Below are 22,056 nucleotides of genomic sequence, written 5' to 3'. Positions count from 1 at the left end.
GGTGGACTAGATGGATATGATATATAAGCAAACTCTAAGGAAGGAAAAACTGGAAATTTTGGAAGGAGGTGAGCTTGGGGGTGGGAGGGGGATGGAGTTGATGGGGGTAGTAAATATCATAGTTTTGACAGGGATGAACAGTGGTCTTGAAGATTTGGAACAATGAGATGGAAGAGAATGTGGAAATTTATTCCCCAGGCAGGAGAAAAGAGGAATTGATGCATGGAGATGAGCAGTGATTCTGGATTTTGGGAGTTTCACCAGAAGGGGGTTGATGGTGGAGCACATGCACCCTGCAGAAACCTAAGGGAGGGAAGCAAAGCACAGGAAGAGTAAAGGGTACAAAACCAGAATTGAAGCAATATAAGACAGAGAGACCACCGATCTGTCTGTGATGGGAAAGTGATTGGCACGTAGACTCAGCATCATCGTGGTATATTCCAATAATCTTAAAGGCCTTGGTTTCCATGGCATCAATCTGAACAAGGTGTGAGGTCGCGGCAATAGCCCAGAGGGGAGATCTGTACTCCATCAAGCTGCAGAATGGGAGGATATGTATGTATGTATATGTATGCACATGGCTGCAATATATATATATATATATATATATATATATATATATATATATATATATATATATATATATATATATATATATATATATATATACTTTAAAGTCCTTAAAAACAACGTTTTTCAACTAGAGACTGAGGATGTGATTGGAGGGTTGGGGCAGCAGGGGTGGTTAAATAAAGGAAAAGGTTGAACGTGTTGTATGGAAAGACCGAAGAACTGGATGCAAGATGGAAGAGAGGAGTGCTGGCGAGGGGTATGACATAGTTACTGTAAGTGAGACATTGTTTAGTGAGCAACACAAGTGGAGGACGGGAATTCAAGGCAACAGGGTTTTAGGTGTGCTCAGAAAGAGAATAAAGGGAAGAGCGATTGAGGCAGTCACTTGTTGCCAATACACAGCCAAAATAAAGGGATGAGCAATTTATGTAATAAATGAAGGTTTTTGGATGTAATTTTGGTTTAAGCACGAGTTGTCAAGGCTGAATAGTGTGAGAATAGAATATCAAAGGGTCGCCTGTCATCATCAATGAACGATTACTTCAGGCAACAATTGCAGGATCACACAAAATGGTGCTAATTCCTTGCAATGCAGTGCAGCCCACTAATGAGTCCTTTCCATTTCTTTTGCAATGACGTCAGTTCCCAGTCCAGCTAGCATTTAGCATGACAATAAATCATGCTCAAGATCACACATTGCAAAGAGTTGGAGTATGCCTGTGTGATCCAGTTTTCACACATGGCCCAGTAAATGTTGTTGCTTCCTGCATTTGCCTTTCCAAAATATTCCGTTTGCAGTCGCAGCAGATTCATTCAGCAAAACAAAAAAAGACGTTGGATGTAAGAGAAGTGTTGAAATTTTTGTTGAAAAATTTTTTTTAGCCATTAAAATCTTTAAAATCTTTTCACAAAAAATGCTGCAATGAACAGTCGATATACATGCAGTATTTCCATATGTATATATGCACATGCACAAACAGACTACCACTACAATTTAGTTGACAGCCCCAATGATTTTCATCCTCTTGTGGGGTCTGTCAGGAAAAGCCATTGGCTCAAGACTTTCATGAACCAGCTGGCCAGGTCTGACATTCGACTGGAGCTAATTTCGGAAGGAATTTGTGATTTATTCAAGATGCCAGCAATAACTCGTCAACTCTTCGCAAAAGACAGCATCGGGTCTTTAACATCCACCCAGCTGACAGGACACCCAGTTTAACATCCATCCAAGGGACAGCATACTTTATAATGCAAAGCCCTGCTTGCAAAGCACCAATCTAAGTTTATATGGTCAGGTCAGGAATCAAACCCAGAATAAACAACGCAAAGGTGAATGTTCTATCGCTGCACCATCCTATCAGACTTTTGGGTAGATAATGCTGTTTAAGCCTTGGTGTCAAATGGTTGTGAAGTCAATGAAACAAAGGTATCTGGCAATCTCAGTTGGTCTCTTCCAAGGGACCTTTTCTGGGGTGAAGTTGAAGGATATATATAATATCCCTGGCTCGAAGAAGGAGAGCCAAACAGGCTGGAGTACAGGCAGATCTCCTTAAAGAATTGATCAAAGTTCTCCAAGGGTGTAACTTTGTGCCATCGCCTGGGCCCACCAATATCTAAAGGATATTTAGAGGAGTTGAGGGTTGTTTGTCTTCTTTTGGAGCGCCAGCACCATGGGTTCATCATTGTCCATCTGCTCCTCGGCATCAGGGTGCATATTAAATATTCATTTTAAACATTTGAATGAACAAGGTACTGTAATATGGTTCCTCAAGAAAAAGATTTAATGTCACATATCAGTACAATTCTAACTTTGCCTTATACATAGAGAAAAGAGCATATCTCCAAATAAACTGTACACATTTTTGGCCCCAAAAAAGTGAAAGTATCTCTTTAGACATTTTCATGACTGTTAATTTTTGATCTCACGAACTATGGGTATGACCATTTGGACGAATAGAAAATTGATAGATGCAGTCCGTCTATCCCAGAGCAGGAAGGAATTAGGAATTCTTAAGGGGTTCATATTACCCCATTCCACCCTATATTTAGCCAATAGTGTAATCATTTCCTTGCCCTGGAAATCTTGGATAGATGAATTGTGTCTATCAATGCATTCATCACCCTGTATCCATTGTCAAAAGGCGCTATATAAATACAATTATTATTACTGGAAGCACCCGCTCCCTACGGGAGCCATCAAGGGGGTCGTGTTATTATATTTTTATATTTATGCCTATTTTACTCCAAGGGGTCCCAGAATTACACACCCAAAAAATGGTTGTGATTGGTTCAGCCATTTTTGCGGTACCTGGGAACAGACAGACGGACAGACGGTGAATTATAGTAAGATTATTTTATTTCAAACCCACTCCAGAATCAAAGTACTCCGTTTCAAAATATTGGTGCAAGAGCCAAAACACAAACATGGACAATGAAAGCTTCAATAACAACTTAAATTAATTTATCAATTATTTCTGTAAAAACAGCCAAGTGTTGTCCATGATTGACAAACATTGGACAGCACAAAATATTGGTGCTTCCACAGAGATTACCAGTAAAGTAACAAGAATTGCATTTCTGCTGAATGGGCCATTCTTGATATGATGATGTAAAGTGGAGAAAAATTAAAAAAGAAGATCTTCAACTACAAACCAAATTTCAAAAGTTGGCCTCCAAAGCCAGTCACCAACTGAGCATCCTCAGTCATGCAAAGTCCTTCCTTGGCACACCTGAACTCCAATCCACCCAGAAGACTTTCATCTGCAGCTTGATGTAATACTGCTGTCCCCTCTGGGCTGGCACCCCTGCCTCACACTTTTATCAGCTTGACACTGTGGAACCAAGGTCTAGAAGATCATTGGAACCTCCTATGATGATGCTGAGTCTATGCACCTATCACTTTGCCATTGCCGACTGGTCAGTGGTCTCTGTCATCTTCCACTTCCTTTCTGGTCTTCCATCCTCTCAGAGTCGGCCCCACGGTGGGGGGGCATTGGGGGGCAATGCCCACCCAGATTAGACTTTGTGCCCCCCCAGTAAAATAAATAAATAAATAAAACATGCACGTAGGTCTCTTATATTTTAGTTGATAATTATGCACTAACAAAATGCATTAGCCTAATTTGTTGCTGTTGTTGCTCTCTGTCAGGGTCTCTGGATATAATGCTATAATTTTATGTTGTTGGTGCATAATTGTAGTAGCCTATACTTGTAGCCTTTTTCAAAGCACTTTCACTGTGTTGTTTATTGTATAGGTGAGCATTTGCTTGCTATATATAGGGGTGTTGAAAAATAAAGTGCCCCTTTGGAAAAATGAATGCCCCCCTGCTGATTATAGCCTGTGCCGGCACTGCATCCTCTGCCCTCTCCATTCTCCCCCTCCCCCCACCCCCCCCCCCCAAAGGCATCTTTATGATGCACACGGTCTACCATCATCCCCCTTCAAGTAAAACTCCCAAAATCCAGAATTGCTATTCACCTTATTTGTTCCTCTTTTTACCCACCTATGGATCCAACTTTCACATTCTTTTCAGATCTTCAAGGCAGCTGTTCACCACCATTTTAGATCGTCCCACATCCAAAACAATTATCTTTTCTACACCCGTTATACCACTCCCCAAACAAATTTTGCTTCTGTATCCATCTTGTCCACCCATTGAGTTCCCCTCTACCCCTCATCATTACCCGCATCCCTTGTTTGTCTGTCTTCATATATTTTCTTCATCAGCATTGCTTTTGGCATTTCTACCTTCTCTTTCTGCTGTTCGTTTTGAGTCCTGATCCATTCTGTGTTCTCGCTCTTCCACGAACCTTGACTCTGTGTACAAAATACTTGCACATTCAAAAAGTTACACAATCAACGAGATACTCACAACCGTCCACTAAGACCAACTTTAAACAAAAAAATTAATGCCTCTGTTTATATATATATATATATATATATATATATATATATATATATATATATATATATATATATATATATATATATATATATATATTGATTCAAATTCATTTATTTATTCATTCATATGCAGTCTGTGGCTACTTGGCTGCACAATTTTATTGGGGGTGCAGCTGTGCCGTTGATGGAATGCCCCCTCGTTACCAATAAGCTGACACTCATTTTGCCAACCTCGGAAGGATGACAGGCTGAATCAACCAACCTGGTGTTAATTCAACGGTTAGACAGGGGCTTGAACTCAAGACCCTAAGATCTTAAGCCAGCCACCATAACTGTGAAGCCAACACCAGGCTTACGATGCAAAAATAGACTAATTAGATTATGGGGTCAAGAGGTCAAAGGTCAGATGTCCCATTAGGTAAAAATTCTGTTACCATGCTAACTTGTGAACCAGTGACGGGATTTTGAGGAAACTTGGTATAACTATATATTATGATGCAAATATGAACTAATTCAATTTCAGCATCAAGAGGTCAAAGATCAGAGTCCGTGATATGTTTTTATTACTGTGATAACTTAACTGCTGAAAGGATCTAAGTCAAACTTGGTACAAGTATGTATAATGATGTAAAGATAAACTGATTAGATTATGGGGTCAAAATGTCAAAGGTCAGAGGTCCCGCGAGGTAAAAATTCTGTTACTGCACTAACTTGTGAACCAGTGATGAGATTTTGACCAAACATGGGACACGTCTATATTACAATGCATAGATGAACTGATGAGATTTTGGCATCAAGAGCTCAAAGGTCAGAGGTCAGGTAAAACTGTGATACTTGAGAATAGCTGAAGGAATTTAAATCAAACTTGGTACAATGATGTCATAATGTGGGCAAAGGCATATCGGTCAACATCACGACGTCGAAGAGTGCCGTTCTAGTTGAATATATACTGTATCTGCAAGTGTGCTTTTTTTTTAATGTACCATGTTTTTATAGAGTGCTGGTGCTGCTGAAGGAGTTTCTGCACAAGGGTTACACTGGGTAGTTTGTCATTGCCTTCCCAGCTAGTTCAAGAGCTACACACTTTTAATAATGTGTCTGAGTCCAAAAGGTTTGAGGATGATTTCTGAATCAGAGTTTTGTGCTGACTACAAAAACCGATTTCTTAATTTCCACAGCTGCTGACTTATTGGTGATAAACGCTATTTTGTGCTTTTCTCACACAAAAATGTCAAAAAAAGTTTTTATTCAGTTATATAAAGTTACCAAAAATATATGTTTAAAAAGCATGGAATAGGACAATATGGTTGAGACGTTAAATATGGTCAATATGGTCTGAAAATTGAGAAAGTGGCTGCTACAATTTGTACAGCGTTTGACACTAATCACGTAACAAGTGTCTTATCATCATAAAATTGTGTTTTAAACATGTAGAAATTGGCGTAGATACTTATTTATTCATATAAATTGATAGTTGTCATGGGAACAGAGTTATTGTAGATAAATTGACACAATGTTTCCCCCACCCCGATTTTATCAGAAAATCTACCATTATCGTTGTCTTTCAAAAGTAACTGCTTATGAAAACCAGGCACATATAAATTAATTGTGGTATGAAACTAGCTCAAGTTTTATGTAATTACACCAAAACAAATCCTCGCCTGTGGCACGATTCTGTTTTAATGACTAAGTTTCATTCAGCCGTCTCATCATCCTTGGCATTATCGTCGACATCCTTGTCAATTACACTGGAGAAGTCACTTTTCAGTCTATATCACTGTCTGCCTCATCAGAGGAGGAAGAGTATTCAGCAATCTCATCATCTTTGTCATCACTCATCTCTTAATTTGTGTCCTTGTCAATCTAATGACAAATATCTTCTGGAACCTGTCTGCCTTCAAAACATTTTATGGTGTTCTGGCCATTCTCCAGCATCCATCCGTTCTCCTCTGGCTTCTAGGTATGGGGGTCGGATGTTGTTGCTCTCTTCCACATAGAAGTGACCAGGTTTGATCACTTCACTTTCTCAGAGAGAACAGACACGTATGGAGGCAGAGTGCTAGGATCTGATCCCTTGATAATCTACAGAGGCTTAGATTGGCACTTTGGTGTGAAATACTGTTGGAAGACTATGTGTCTGGCAGTATTCACTGGTCTGCTTCAGTTTCCCATACAGGGTACACACAAACCTTTAGGTCTGTGAACAAACTTGGCGATATGGTTGGAGACTGTCACAGTTTGGCAAAGGCTTTCCTGAATTTGTGGTGTTTCTCCAACAATGCCAATGGATGAGCTTTCCCCTTACACACAAACTTGGCTGTGTTGTCTCATCCTGTGAAGGCGTGCAATCCTGGAACGGCGCCACACTACTCTGATCCCATATTTTCAGCAAGTTTAGATATATCTATGTACCATTTGGAATTGTTTGTGCTAACACAAGCATCAAGTCCCAGGTGAGCAGGAAGGTTGTGCACATGTGCGAGAAGAATGACGATAACATCTTTGTCTGAAGATCGGATAATTATATTTCCATCTTGACAAATTTCACACATGTGCTTCACATGCCATATGAGCCGAGTGTCAGCCTCTTTGTGGTTGCAGGCTAGGCTGGCTAATTCTTCCATCACAATACCACTTTCGGAAATTGTTGTGGCTAACTCAGTTTCCATGGCTTCAGCTATGTGGTAATTGATAGAATGTCCAAAATGGTTCATCATTCCAATGATTTTTCAACTACTGGTCATGCTCTTCAGCCTGAGGTCTCAGCATAGCTGTTTTGCTGGCTTCACAGTTCCTCAAGTTGTTGCAAATTTCGCATCCTGGGCAGCAGACTGTACATAGCACTCTGCACTTGTTTTTGTCTCAACCTTCTCTGAGCCAGTATATAGAACCTGAAAAAACTGCAGCAACACACCAGGTGGTTTTGAATGTCCCTCTGCCAGGGCTTCAGCTGTCAACTCACTCGGTAGATCTTTACGTGATGCTCGTAGCTCTTGTATTTTGCCTCTAATGTGGAGCGCAGCCTCTCTCACCTTAGAGTCAAAGGAATTGGCATGTTGCTGAGCAGAATCAATATCTTGGTCCTTGTCCATATGACTTTTGTACAGAATGTTTCCTTACTTTTTACTGCAGGTCCAAAATGGTTTAATATCTTATCAGCTATGGACTGGACACTATAAGCTGAATTGTCAACATCCAAATCATTCAGTATCGATTTATAGCATGCATGGATCGACGTCATGAATTCAACACAGCTGTCTGCGATGACATCCTCTCTGACATAATCTTTGAGGATTTACAATGCCTTTGTGTGTGTCCCTGAACTCACTGTCTTTTCAGATGTTGAACCACACTCCCTCTGTGCTCTGCTCAAGTATGTCTTGTGGTACTTGGTACTTCACTGCCTTTGCAATAAAATCGACATTTCCGATTTTGTGAGCATACGGGAGTCTTGAAGTATGACAGCAGCCTCCTTTACTGCCTGCTCGGCATCTTTTGTTTTGCAACTACCTATAAGCTGAACTGTTCGATTAATAACTTTACGTTTATAATTTCAAAATATACAGGTAGTCTAAAATACCCCAGATGATGTAGATTCCAGATTAGAAACTTGATATCAGAGTACCCTTTCAGGGGATTGCTTAGTTGTTTCTGAGTTGTTAGCTGGGTTATGTCCAAGTTTGTGAAATCACTGTGAAAGTTGTTTTTAGATCCTCGTGGAGGATCTCTAAGTCTTACTCACGTTGTTGTTCTTGTGGACTTTTTTGTTTCACAGCCTACAGTTTTCATCGAAACTTCCTGAAACTTGGCATATGTATGTAAAAATACCCTGCACAGACAGTAACCATCTCGGATTTTGAAAATTCCTCCTGAAAAAAAGTTATGACGTCAAAACATCTCTGCTAATGGAAATCACCAAAAAAAATTATCTCCAAAACTAGCAAGCGTTTTGAATTCTGTTTGTGGGAATTGAACAGGGCATTAGCAGAGATTAATTACCGCACATATGATACATCACTATGATGTCATATCAATTTTTATGACGTCATTTCTATTTTTTGACATTTTTTTGTTTCACAACCCAGAGTTTTCATCGGATCTTCGTGAAACTTGCCATGTATATGCAGAAAGCCCACACGCAGGCAGTAACCATCTCCGATTTTGGAAATTCTTCCTAGAAAAAAAGTTGACGTCATAATATCACCGCTAATGGAAATCGCCTATACCATTATCTCCGAAACTAGGCAAGCTGTTTGAATTTTGTTTGCGGGAATCAAGCCGGGCATTAGCACAGATAATTTATCGCAAACCTGATACATCACAATGACGTCATATTCGTTTTTATGACGTCATCATTAAGCGGACGAGGATCTTAGCTCATTCGAGCTTGTTTTTTTTATAACAGGAGCTGTGATATCCTATAATTCTGTTATAGTCTTTGAGTAGGCCTCCACACACTGATGCATACTTTAAGCTCCCACTGGGCAAAGATGCACAGGTTTCCCTCGCAGCTAATCTCTCCCATAATTTGTTATCAAATGGCTTGATCTCCTCCTTCATCGATGTAGACCTGGTCAAATTTGTAAAAATATGAACAGTGGAAGCATTTCATGTTAATGGTGGGCACTCATTCTTACGAGACATATTTTGGTATGCTGAATCCATATCAAGCATTTGCCAAACTCAATTTTGTGTTTTTATCCCTTAAAATGGTCGACTCAAAATAAGCCATTTTTCAGCACATTCACTTGACTCAAGTACTGATAATACCACCATTCCTTTCTTGCCGTAAAGGGGTACAGTCCTGGACAGGTTGCCACTCCGATAAAGGTTATCCCGAATGGCTATTACCCCAGTAGTACACTTGGCGATTTCAGATGGATGACAGGTTGAGTCAACCCCACCAGGTGTTAATTCAGTGGTTGGCAGGGGCTCGAACTCAGGACCCTGAGGTTCCAAGCCAGCCACCTTAACCACTAAGCCAACACCAGGCTTGACTCATGTACTGGCGTTTTGATATTGCCAAAAATGATCGACCACGAACATTGTCTTGTCATGCTAATTGGATATTCTGTACAACATTGGCCATAAATACGTGATAAAATGTCTATTAGGAGCGAAAACATAAAGCGAGTTTACAGATGTGCTGAAATTCATGCGATTTGACAATCGGATTGCAATGCAACCAAACTATTTTATGCTTTGTGAATTTGTTTACCAAGATGAGCCAGTCAAAAGTGTGCATGATGTACGAAGATCTCATCTCGCTGCAGAGAGTACCAAGAAAGTTTTATCTAGGGTCCCAAAACACTCCACTCACTCGGTTTCATATATTTTGTGCTTACCTTGCATGTCATTTTTACGAGGCAGTAACAAGCAATGTATGTGTATGAGCATCCAAACTCAAGAATCAGATGAGTGATTCTCTTTGTCTTTTACATAGCAGTCTTTACTTCTCACAAAGCACGCCCCATGGAATGACTTTTTACTACCTTTGTTGTGCACTTTCCATTCATTTTCATATGTATACAGAGAATCCTAAATATAATGCAAAAATTTGGTTTGTACAAGTTGTGCGTAGAATGTGATATTCTGTATGTGAATGCTGCTCAGCGAATTATAGCTGGCAAAGGATTCGCTCGTGCTACGATGGTCCACCAACTCTCACTTCAGGTTCTCTGAACTCCCACTTCAGAGCTATGAGCTATGAGCTCGAATGATCTTACACCATCCTGCTAATAAGGGCTGCCATGAAAAATCTTCTGTATAAAAATGAAAAGATGTACAAAATGTATGTGTACATTGGAAATGTAAAACTGGAACCAAAAAATACATTCAATTTTGTAATGGATGAAAAGCTTGCAGTACAGTACCCTTGACTGCATGGAATAGGAACACGTGCCTCAGTAAAACGGCAGGAGTTGCTTCAATACTAATCCATGTAAGCTGTTGCAAGCAAGAACCATGAGCTAACTTCGCACAGTGTTTTTTACAAAACACACTTACCCTGTTACATTGAGATATATGCAAGCAAGCCAAGGTGCATGGGAAGTATGGCATTACGAAGAAGATGGAATATGTCAAACAAAAGAAAACAGAACACTTCTGGAGGGATTCTTAGGCCGATCCCGTGAATACACATCTGTAAAAACACTAACTTCTTGGGCCCTTTGTGGGCTTGCTATTGAAACAGAAATGTTTGCCCAGGTGGATTCCTGATCATTTGCCCTTGGCTGCGACCTTAATGTCTAGATACAGCAAACCTAAATTAGCATAATCTCGACATTATCGAGTTGGATTTGTTGGAATTGAACACAAATAAGTTGATCAATATCTCAAATTGAGCTTATTTACTGAAGGAAACTGTGTCAGACCAAACATTTCTTTGTACATTATATTTATGATTTGTCTGACTCGCACAATAGCCGATCTATGTAACAGGATTTGAGATCGATAACCACATCTCATCAAGGATATAGCTGCGATAGAGAGGGTACAGCAGAGAGCTACGACTCATAGATTGATTCCAGGGCAAGCTACACTAAGCTCTGAGGAACATTTTGAAGGAGACAGGACTTTATACATTGGAAAGGAGGTGATTTTGGTGGGGGTGTGTGGGGGGGGGGGAGAGGATCTGAGAGATGTTTCATGAAGGGTGTGGGCAAGGTAGGGGAAATTGTGGTCTTTTTCAGGAGAGTGCAGACAGTGTTAGGACCAGGGACCAGAGACTGAGCGTAAAGAGGATGAAAGTTAGGACAGTTTTAAGGCAGGGGTCTTTCAGTTGGAGCATGGTTAATCCATGGAATGGTCTCACTGGAAAGGTAGTAGCAATGGATGGGGTGGATAAGTTTAAATGGGAAATATATGGGTACCTAGATGCATTGGAGATAGAGTGGTATGGGTACATTGGCAGGGCTTGTCAGTAGTGTGTGGATGGGTGATGGTAATGAGGTTGGTCTAGTGAGGCATGAAAGGCCAAATGGCCTCCTTCTGCACCAAGGTTCATTGTGTATCCTTGTGTATCACCAAGATTATCCTATCTGCTGGTCTAAGGTATGTTGGAGAGAGATAGGATATATAGGAGGAAATAAACTAATGAATAATGAGGGATTGAATTTTAACTGCCAAAAGGCCTGAAGGGCCACAAACACATGACGTGGACATTTTTGATTACCCCCTCTCCTCCCTCCTCCACACTTTTTCCTTCGACTGCACCGAGTATGCCCAATAAATTCTCCTCTCTCTTTTTTCCTCCCTCAACTGTCATTCTCCTTTTCCTTTTCACATTCTCCCAGGGGAAATTAGTGATGCAACTCACCAAACCTATTTTGTAATCTAATCCTACCTACTGGTCTGTTCTGAATTTGGAGGAGGAAAGTACTTATTTTATCCCCTGCCCCACACCACCACCTCTTTACATTAATTTTCATTGAAGCCTTTCACTTAATGATCCCTCATCCATTTCCCTCTTGATGAATATTCAACTTGTACAGCATTAATGGTTTCACAACAGCCTTGCATCCTTACGGATCCGATCAAAGAAAGGGATGAAATAGTGTCACAATGTTTGCCTGTTTCTTACCTCGTGATGAGGTAAAACTGGTTTGTATCAGCGTTGTTTGGTGCCAACCATGAGTTCTTACATCATAATGCTGTGACCCTTAGGTCACAGTATCATGAAGTACTAATTTGCTTGTTCTTCATTTTACAAGCTCCTCTGTGAACCTGCCACACTTTTCTTGTTTCATAAAAGCACTAATCTAGAGAGTAAAACATAAAGATATTAAGATAGTCCTACTCGAGTGTGTTTCCAACAATGTGAATTGTCAGATAACATTGAAAGCCTGAGGGCAGAAAAGAGTCATTTATATACAAGGGCTGGAAACAACAGAAGGGAGAGATAAAAAGACAACCATACAACTTAAAAAACAAAAGATTTACTGTTTTGCTTTTGTTTGTGAGAAAAGCATTTTCAGATGCAATTCCAGGCAATTATAAAACTAATGCTTCCTCTTTTCGAGAACATTTCATTCTTCCTTCAGTGCCATAGGACTGTTAGATATGTGAGAGTTGGGCGACAAAGCCATCATATTTTAGTTAACTAATCTGGCAGCCAAAAAGGCCTACATTTATGAAAAGGATCTTTATCATTCACAAATTATCTACAGTCTTAATGAGAACATGTCACTAATACAGCTTCCCCCAGGGTGGCATGTACCACATGAGACTTCTTCCACTTTAGTCCAAAATCAGAAACTGCTGCTGAGCCTCAAGTGCTACAGTCTAAATTAAATGAGATTGTGTTTTGTATACGACAGATCAGAAGAGTTTCAACTCCCATAAAATGCACAGTACTTCCTTTGGCATCGGAAAGCAAACCAGTAAATGCAGATTAAGTCATTTGTCAGATAACGATTGCAGAGAGCTTGACAAAGTGGTTAAGAGTGGATGATTGAGTCAGTCAGCTGATTGCTGGAGGAGGGCAGAAAATGGCAGAAGCCGAGAGGAGCGATAAAAGGGGATATAAAATGGTTTTGGGAGACAGAATATTGAGACTCTTGTCTGTACTATGAGTATGTCTTGAGTTTCCCATCCATTGACTTTTGAAATCTGTAGGAACTGTTACATCGGCAAACAACTGTGAATAAAAATAAATAAAGGGAAAAGCAAGTTTTTCCTTGTACCACAATTAAATTAATTTACTTCTGATGAATGTTTCAAATGAGGGGAAACAACACTGTGTTTGTTCATTCCTCACCGTAAAACCTATTTTCATCCTACCCCCCTCCCCTTCCAAAAAATCAACATCCTGGTGATGGCCCTGCACGTGCTGCACTGTTCTCTTCCCTTTGTGACAATAGATTCTAAGGTAAATAAAAGGTGAACAATGTTTATACCAAAGTTCTGAGTGCTCATGGTCACTTTAAGGTCAAAAACGAAAATCCAAAAGTTTCACTCGCACACGCTAAGTAAATTAATTACTTTGATTTGATAGTTGTACAGCCCACAGGTAATAAATGTAGAAGCTCGGTATGAGGAATCATCAGTAGGTCTGTGGCTTAAAAAAAAAAATCCATCTTCAAATAAAGCTGTTATTTTTCTCCATTTATTTCTGAAAGTTTTAATTGAACAAACACATTAATTCGAAGCAAGAACACGAATTTACTGATAAAACCCTTGTAGTGTAGAACAGGGAATGACTTTCCTCTGAAGCAGCCAACGTCAACCTGCCCTGGCGAAGATAGATGATGCCTGCCAATGTCTTGCACTAAAATCTTATCTTTCTGTCTTCTGCTTTACTTCTTCTGGTTCCTTCTTGGTCTTCCGTTTCATTATTGATCCACATGCTAACACCCATGATTCCTTCGACCAGAAATGAAATAACATATGAAGAAAGTGCCAAAGGTTTATTGTAAGATACATTTTCTAACACGCTGCAAACTTTGTGAGGTTCATTTTCTTCAACAGTCCATATGCAGTACTTTCTGAAAATGTAAAAAAAAAAAAGCAGTTATGTCCTTGGGATCAGTTTAAAAGGTGTTTATAATAGATACGAGCACCTTGAGTCGTAAGGAGTTTATGAGAACAGACCACTGGAATGATCAGCATCCAAAAATGCTGATAAAACCTGGGTTTACCTTATCATGAGTTAAGAGAAAGGTAAACTGTGAAGTTGTTTCATAGCATTCTCTCCTCAAATCCTGAATTAGTCAAGACTGTTGTGAAACAATGATTTACTATTTCTCAGGAGGACGATGGAGGAGGGAGAATTATGTGAAAGGTTTGCATGCAAATACATGCAGAGGAGAAGTGGACCCTCAAGGGGCCAGGTGTTTCTTTTCATTGGATCCATTTCGGTCGATGTGTTGCTTCATTCTGCCGAATGACAAAAGCTTTCACTCCTATCCGCTGAACGTTTTGATCCAATTAAAGATTTGCTCATACCACAAGAGCATGGTGTAAACGAAGTCCATGTAGCATACGCCAATAGGGTAAGCTTTCAAGAACATCACAGACCTAGTTTCATGGTGTAGGCCTAGGTGGGAAAGACAGAAGAAATCTATTTTCCAAGCCAGCCAGGTAGTTTATGTGTTCCAACGTCATGGTTTAAACTGCAATCCAATGAATCATTCATTGCTGAGTGATCATTAACGTTGCCAGACAAGCGTTGTTGGGAATGAATGAGTTAAGGGCAATAAGCATGAAGCAATGCATGACGTTGGTTGGTTAGTTGATAAGTCAAAGCACCCAACGATGATAAGCAAAGCAGAAATGCACGAAATTAATGAAACATTCTTTGTGATTTTCGCATGAGTATATACACAAGATATAGAACTCACTGGGAAGCAATCAACAAGATAAGGCTATTCAGCCTCCACATTTTTTGTGACATCATTGTTAAGCTTTGGAAGCAATTCAATTTTAATCCCTTAGTTATACATAGGGCTGGCAGGATGGCCGAGCTGTATGTACAATTTAGCCTTTGAGCTGTCCAGCCTGGGTTTGAATCCTGACACAGCTATAAACGGTCATCCCGGTGTTTCACAGGTCGGGTGATTCATCAATGTGTGTACCGTCCCTCTGATAGACATTAAACTGGGCATCCAATCTGCCAGCATCCGTTGGTGGACGTTGAAGATCCCATGGTGGCCTAGGTAAAAAGTAGGTGAGTTATCTGACTTGTGGCGGAGTGGTGACTCGTCCAGGATTGTAAACCGAGCCAAGAAACTGCTTCGGCAGAACCGACACTTAGCACATGAATGAAAGTTGCACATTACAGCTGTATTTTCTCATAACACAAAACTGAATTTAATATTTGCCACACTTTTGAAATCTTTAGTGCAGGAAATATCATGAAAATTTGCATATGTACACTATATGTGAATTGTAATGGAAACGTACGTTTATGACCTGATTGATCAAACTCGTGGACATTGGAAAGTCATTTTATTAGCCCCAGTTGGAATTATGGATTTGGTCTCGATTTGTGTGTGTGTGTGTGTGTGTGTGTGTGTGTGTGTGTGTGTGTGTGTGTGTGTGTGTGTGTGTGTGTGTGTGTGTGTGTGTGTGTGTGTGTGTGTGTGTGTGTGTGTGTGTGTGTGTGTGTGTGTGTATCCACAACCATATCTCAGACATGTACAGACCAATTTTATCCATACTTGGCATAAGGACAACACGTGATGGTATACATACGCACATCATTTTTGTTTGACAATGTGATCAAAGATGGCCGACTGGCAACCATTTTAGTTGCAAAAAAACCTGGTGTCAAACACGTCCTCAATCATTTCTCGGATATGCATTTACCGATGTTGTTCAAACTTGGCACACCGATGAAGAATGACTGCTTACATAAGTACCTCATTTTGTTTCGAGATCAGGTCAAAGATGGTTGACTAGCGGTCATTTTGTTACTTAAATGTGTCCCCAACCATTTCTCAGACACGCATGGTCTGATTTTACTCAAACTTGGCACAAGCACAGTACATGATGGCATACACATGCACCTCACTTTATTTTGTGATCTGGTCAAAGATGGCTGACTGGTAGACTGGTGGCCATTTTAGTTGTAAAAAAAAAAAAAACGGTATCGGACACGCGTCCTCAACCAATTCTCAGACATGCATTTACTGATCCCGTTCAAACACGGAAAAAAGATAACGAATGATAGTTTCCATCTGTCTGTCATTTTGTTTCGAGGCCAGATCCAATATGGCCGACTAGCAGCCATTTCATTTGTAAAAATAACCCCATGTTCAACACATCCTCAACCATTTCTCAGACATACATTTACCGATGTTGTTCAAACTTGGCACACCAATGAAGAATGACTGCTTACATAAGTAGATCATTATGTTTTGAGATCAGATCAAAGATAGCTGACTGGCGGTTATTTTGTTACTTAAATGTGACCCCAACCATTTCTCAGACATGCATGGTCCGATTTTATTCAAACTTGGCACAAGCACAGTACATGATGGCATATATGTGCACCTCACTTTATTTTGTGATCTGGTCAAAGATGGCCGACTGATAGACTGGTGGCCATTTTAGTTGTACAAAAATATGGGCTCGCCCTTTAACTCCATACAGCAAAATTACTAAAGCAACGGGGCAATGGCATTTTGTATTTTTTACTTGTTAATCTTAAAATGACTTTGGCCAAAAGAATGGTGTTGATGTGCACTCAACTCTGAGCCATCTACTCTGTGTTCGATTATCAACCTCCCAGTCTGGGAGATCGGCGGTTGAGCAGTTCAAACCCCACCCAGCCAATTCATACCAAAGACTTTAAAAATGGTATGTGCTGCTTCCCTGACATTCAGCATTTAAAAGAATAAGAGCATGGTTGGCAATCCACATAAGTAGGGTAAGAATACTGATTCTGGCTCACTTTTCCCCATGTAAATGAATGGGGGATTTTCAGCGATTCCCTTTTTTTTCCCTAAAAATAAACCCCCTTTTTATCCCAAGGTATATTTATTTGTCTCCCCTTTTAACTTGGAGGTTGAACCTTATTGAATTGAACACCTGGGGGTTGAACAGCTCACTCATTGAACCTATAAAGATTTGTTCATTCTCAAATTCCTTCAATAGTTTAATTTTCTTTGCACAATAATCCCCATCTAAGATATTGACAAACAAAACATTTGAATCTTTATATTTTTGAAGATACCCCTTTTGTGCCATTACGAAATGATAAACTTCTCTTAATGCTCTTGTTTGACCACCTCCTGAGCCACAGGTTATTTTTTTTGTTAAGCCCCGCCCACTTTTGCTACGCCCCGCCCACTTTTCATGAGGTATTTTTTCTAAGCCATGCCCACTTTTCCTAAGCCCCGCCCACTTTTGCTAAGCTCCGCCCACTTTTCATGAGGTAATTTTTCTAAGCCACGCCCACTTTTCCTAAGCCCCGCCCACTTTTGCTAAGCTCCGCCCACTTTTCATAAGGTATTTTTCTAAGCCACGCCCACTTTTCCTAAGCCCCGCCTACTTTTGCTAAGCCCCGCCCACTCTTACATCATTTCCAGTTCATCTCTGACTCACAAAGAAATCACTAGAAAATTACAGGATGTTATGGTTTTGAAAAATTTCCCAATGAAGGCTTTCCTAGGCTTGCCCAGGGAATTTCCAAAGGAAACCACACCCACCAGTCTTTCTCTACAAAAGCTTCAAACCCAGGCTCCATTTTAAACATTTGTTTTTGCTGGCAATGGTGTGCTGTGTGCTTGCCTCGAACTCTCTGTCTTGTATGGAACTAAACCTTCAAGTTGATGAACTGGATTCAAACCTCTTATCTATTGAGGTAAGATTTTTATTTTCCTATTTTCAAACTTTGATTGAAGCATACTCATTTAATAATTAAATAACTTAATTAATACATTATTATTTTCTCTCACAGGAAATTGTGTCTGAAATACGAAATGAAAATACTGCTTTTGCTACAACTTGGGGCGAAATTGTTGACTTGGTTGAAGACCTTGTGAGCGACCAAGACCTACAGAACGAGCAAGACCTTGATTGGGATGACTTTGGTGTTCCTTGGAACTCTCTGTCTTGTATGGAACTAAACCTTCAAGTTGATGAACTGGATTCAAACCTCTTATCTGTTGAGGTAAGATTTTTATTTTCCTATTTTCAAACTTTGATTGAAGCATACTCATTTAATAATTAAATAACTTAATTAATACATTATTATTTTCTCTCACAGGAAATTGTGTCTGAAATACGAAATGAAAATACTGCTTTTGCTACAACTTGGGGCAAAATTGTTGACTTGGTTGAAGACCTTGTGAGCGACCAAGACCTACAGAACGAGCAAGACCTTGAGTGGGATGACTTTGGTGTTCCTTGGAACTCTCTGTCTTGTATGGAACTAAACCTTCAAGTTGATGAACTGGATTCAAACCTCTTATCTGTTGAGGTAAGATTTTTATTTTCCTATTTTCAAACTTTGATTGAAGCATACTCATTTAATAATTAAATAACTTAATTAATACATTATTATTTTCTCTCACAGGAAATTGTGTCTGAAATACGAAATGAAAATACTGCTTTTGCTACAACTTGGGGCGAAATTGTTGGCTTGGTTGAAGACCTTATGAGCGACCAAGACCCACAGAACGAGTTCGTCCTTGATGACCCAACCAAAGAGTTATACCTTGGAGACCAGCAAAATCCTGAAAAAGAGTTTTACAGCAATAGTACTCATTGTGAGTTATCAAGACAATACCCACTGAACAAGTTATACGTTGATGAGCCAGAATACAAGTTTTACCTTGGAGACTCACAAATTTTGAAAAAATCAGTAAATGAGTTCTGCCTTGATGGTTTAAATAACTACCTTGGAGACTCAGGAAAAGGGTTCTGCCAAGATGGTTCTAAATATGGGAACTACCTTGGAGACTCACAAATTTTGAAAAAATCAGTAAATGAGTTCTGCCTTGATGGTTTAAATAACTACCTTGGAGACTTGGAAAGTTGGGGTTATTTTGAAGACTTGAAATGCTACCACTCTTTGGGATTTAAACCTATCAAGAAAGTTCTTACTCCCTCTTTCTATGTCATCAAACCTGAAAGCCTTAAAAGACAGAATTGGAAGAAGAGAAAAAAAAAAAACGTAAAATATATATATATATATATATATATATATATATATATATATATATATATATATATATATATATATATATATATATATATATATATATATATATATATATATATAGGTGGAAATCTCATTTTGAAAAAGACTGTGTTGGGTGAGGATTGAGTTGGGGTTGAGATTTTGAATGTGAGGGTTGGGGTTGAGATTTTGAATGTGAGGGTTGGGACACACACACACATACACATCAACAAACAAAAGTTAAGCCTTGACTATTCAGTTGAGGATTCTGTGTTTGGGGTTCACAGATCGAAGAACGTCCACCCCTTGACACACATTATATACTGTTATACACCTCGGACTTGGCCCTCGAGTGTCCACAACGGTGTATAGTAGGAGGGAGTGAAGCGCCAACCTATTGCTCCCATTGCACACACACACACACACACACACACACACACACACACACAAACAAAAGTTAACCTTGACTATTCAGTTGAGGATTCTGTGTTTGGGGTTCACAGATCTAAGAACGTCCACCCCTTGACACACATTATATACTTGTACACCTCGGACTTGGCCCTCGAGTGTCCACAAAGGTGTATTATCTGCTTAGTTTTGTCTTTTGTAATTCCTGTGAATAAAATGAACCTAAAATCTCTTCCCCTTCCAAATCATATATTTTATAAGTCCAAGGAACTGTATCTATTACATCAACAATTTTAAAAAGTTCTTTCGTCCATCGTTCAGTAAAACCCTTTTCAAAATGAGATTTCCACCTATATATTCTTACGATATCACCAACTTTGAACTTAGGTTTTCTGACATTAATCTCTTTTTCATATTTTAATTTTGTAAATGTTTCTGATGGTTTCATATTTGTTGAAGTGTGAATCGTGTCATTATACTTATCCACAATATCCTGAATAAAAGATGACCATTGTTGTGAACCGAGTTGTGTGAATTTTTTATATAGTCTCTCTTTTAAGGTACGATTAAAACGTTCAACAACAACTGCCTTCCCTTCATTAAAGGTACTGTATAATGTAATACTGTTATTTTTTAGAAAATTCATAAATGTCTTGTTATAAAACTCTCTACCCTCATCAGTCCACAATTTTTTAGGTTTTCTCTTACTTTTATTAAATATCTGTTGAAAAGCTAACATAAGAGTATTACCTGTTTTGTTTTTAAAGGGACAACCCACGCATATCTACTCCTCAAATCAATAACGGTTAAAGCATACTTGTACCCCTTATCATTATTGAGTTCAATCAAATCAGCAGACCAGATATAATCAACTTCCTTGGAATAAACTTTCCTTCTCTGAAACTTTGTGAATATTGGTTTATGTAATTCATCAGCTAATTGCTCTTCAGTCTTAATGGCATCATTAGAGCCTATAAGTTTTTTGAATTTCCAAGTCCAAGTTTCAATTTAGCACTAATCATCTTCTTCACGATGAACCTATCAACTTTTTCTCTCAAGGTTGGATTTTGTATCAGAGACAAATTATACAACATTTCTCTATCGGCTTCATGCTTTTCTTCCAACGTTGTGGTATTCCCATAATCAATATCGTGTCTCATGCACACTTCATCAACTCTATTGATTGGTTTACTCCAGGATTTAGGATTGTCTGCCTCATCTAATCTTTTATCCAAGTTTGTGCCTGGACCACAGAAAGAATACCCTGGAAGATGTAATTCCCCTGGTATTCCAGTAGTTGTAAATTTACTTCCTGATAAAAACTTTTGTATATCTCCTCCGAGTTTGTGTTTGGAGATAAATTGATTTTTTTGAACCACACACCGAACATATACCTTTTTGTATAACCCTGTTATTTTTACTTTTAATATATGAAATATTTTTAGTATTAGTTTTCTTTTTACATTTGAGACAATAACTCATTTATTTATGAGAAAAATTCCTGCAGAGTGCAAAAACCTTTTTAGTTTCCAACATGCACATTTGAATCTTAATTTTTAAAACATAAAGAATCCTTAGAAATGCCTTCACTCTCTCCTCCATTTATTTAAGAAAAAACTTGAATTAAAATGAATAGCTTGACGATGTCAATAGTCTTGAAGAAAATATTGCAAATAGACTTGTCAATTCTTTGTTTTCCTCCTCGGTGGGTTGAGTTATTTTCTGTAATACCACCAATCTTTTTTGAATCTCACTGGTTTCCATATTTTGATATTTATTCATTCTCTCTCTCTCTTTCCTCCCTCTCTCTTCTCCTTTTCCTCCTTCTCTTTCTTCTCCCTCTCTCTCTTCTCTCTTTCCTCCCTCTCTCTATTCTCTCTTTCCTCCTTCTCTCTCTTCTCCTTTTCCTCCTTCTCTTTCTTCTCCCTCTCTCTCTTCTCTCTTTCCTCCCTCTCTCTATTCTCTCTTTCCTCCTTCTCTCTCTTCTCCTTTTCCTCCTTCTCTTTCTTCTCCCTCTCCTCCTTCTCCTTTTCCTCCTCTTCCCTCTCTTCTTCAACTCCTTCCTCATCCCTTACTATCCTTGAATCGTTTACACCCCATAGAATATTATACATATATTCATCAGGATTTCTTGTTATTCCTGTATCCAAAATAATTTTTTTTACAACAGGAAACCAATAAAATTTCTTTTGAATTTCTAAAAGAGCCTTACCTTTTCTTAACCTTATAATTTTTTCATTATTTAACATTCTAATTAAATCTAAAGTTGTCGGTTTATCAACATCAGCATAATGCCAATCTTTTATTGAAAATACCTCATTCTTATGTTGTAGAACATATTTATTAAAATACCGAATACCCTTTTCTTGAAGGTATGCTTGGACACAGAAATGATAATTTTCTTGAAGCCTTCTTGCTGTCATTTATGTATTAGAAATATATGTTAGAATAATATTATGGCACGAAACACCTCCCCATCTTCCCATAGTTAAATCATTTTGTATTTCCTTACTTATTACATATAATCCTGTTTTTTCTGTTTTCA

At 38.9% G+C, this 22,056-nt stretch overlaps 1 protein-coding gene across 1 annotated transcript in view; it reads right to left on the bottom strand.

Moving 5' to 3' along the window:
* SPTBN1 (spectrin beta, non-erythrocytic 1) overlaps nucleotides 1-22,056 on the bottom strand; it is a 300,241-nt gene that overhangs the window by 235,656 nt on the left and 42,529 nt on the right. The gene's annotated exons all lie outside the window — the stretch shown is intronic.

The sequence above is a fragment of the Eptatretus burgeri genome, chromosome 7 (assembly GCF_056783735.1).
Source record: "Eptatretus burgeri isolate ZD-2024b chromosome 7, Ebu_testis_v1, whole genome shotgun sequence".
NCBI classification, from domain to species: Eukaryota; Metazoa; Chordata; class Myxini; order Myxiniformes; family Myxinidae; genus Eptatretus; species Eptatretus burgeri.
The sequence above is the reverse complement of the archived record's forward strand: the minus strand, read 5'-3'. Positions and strand labels throughout refer to the sequence as shown.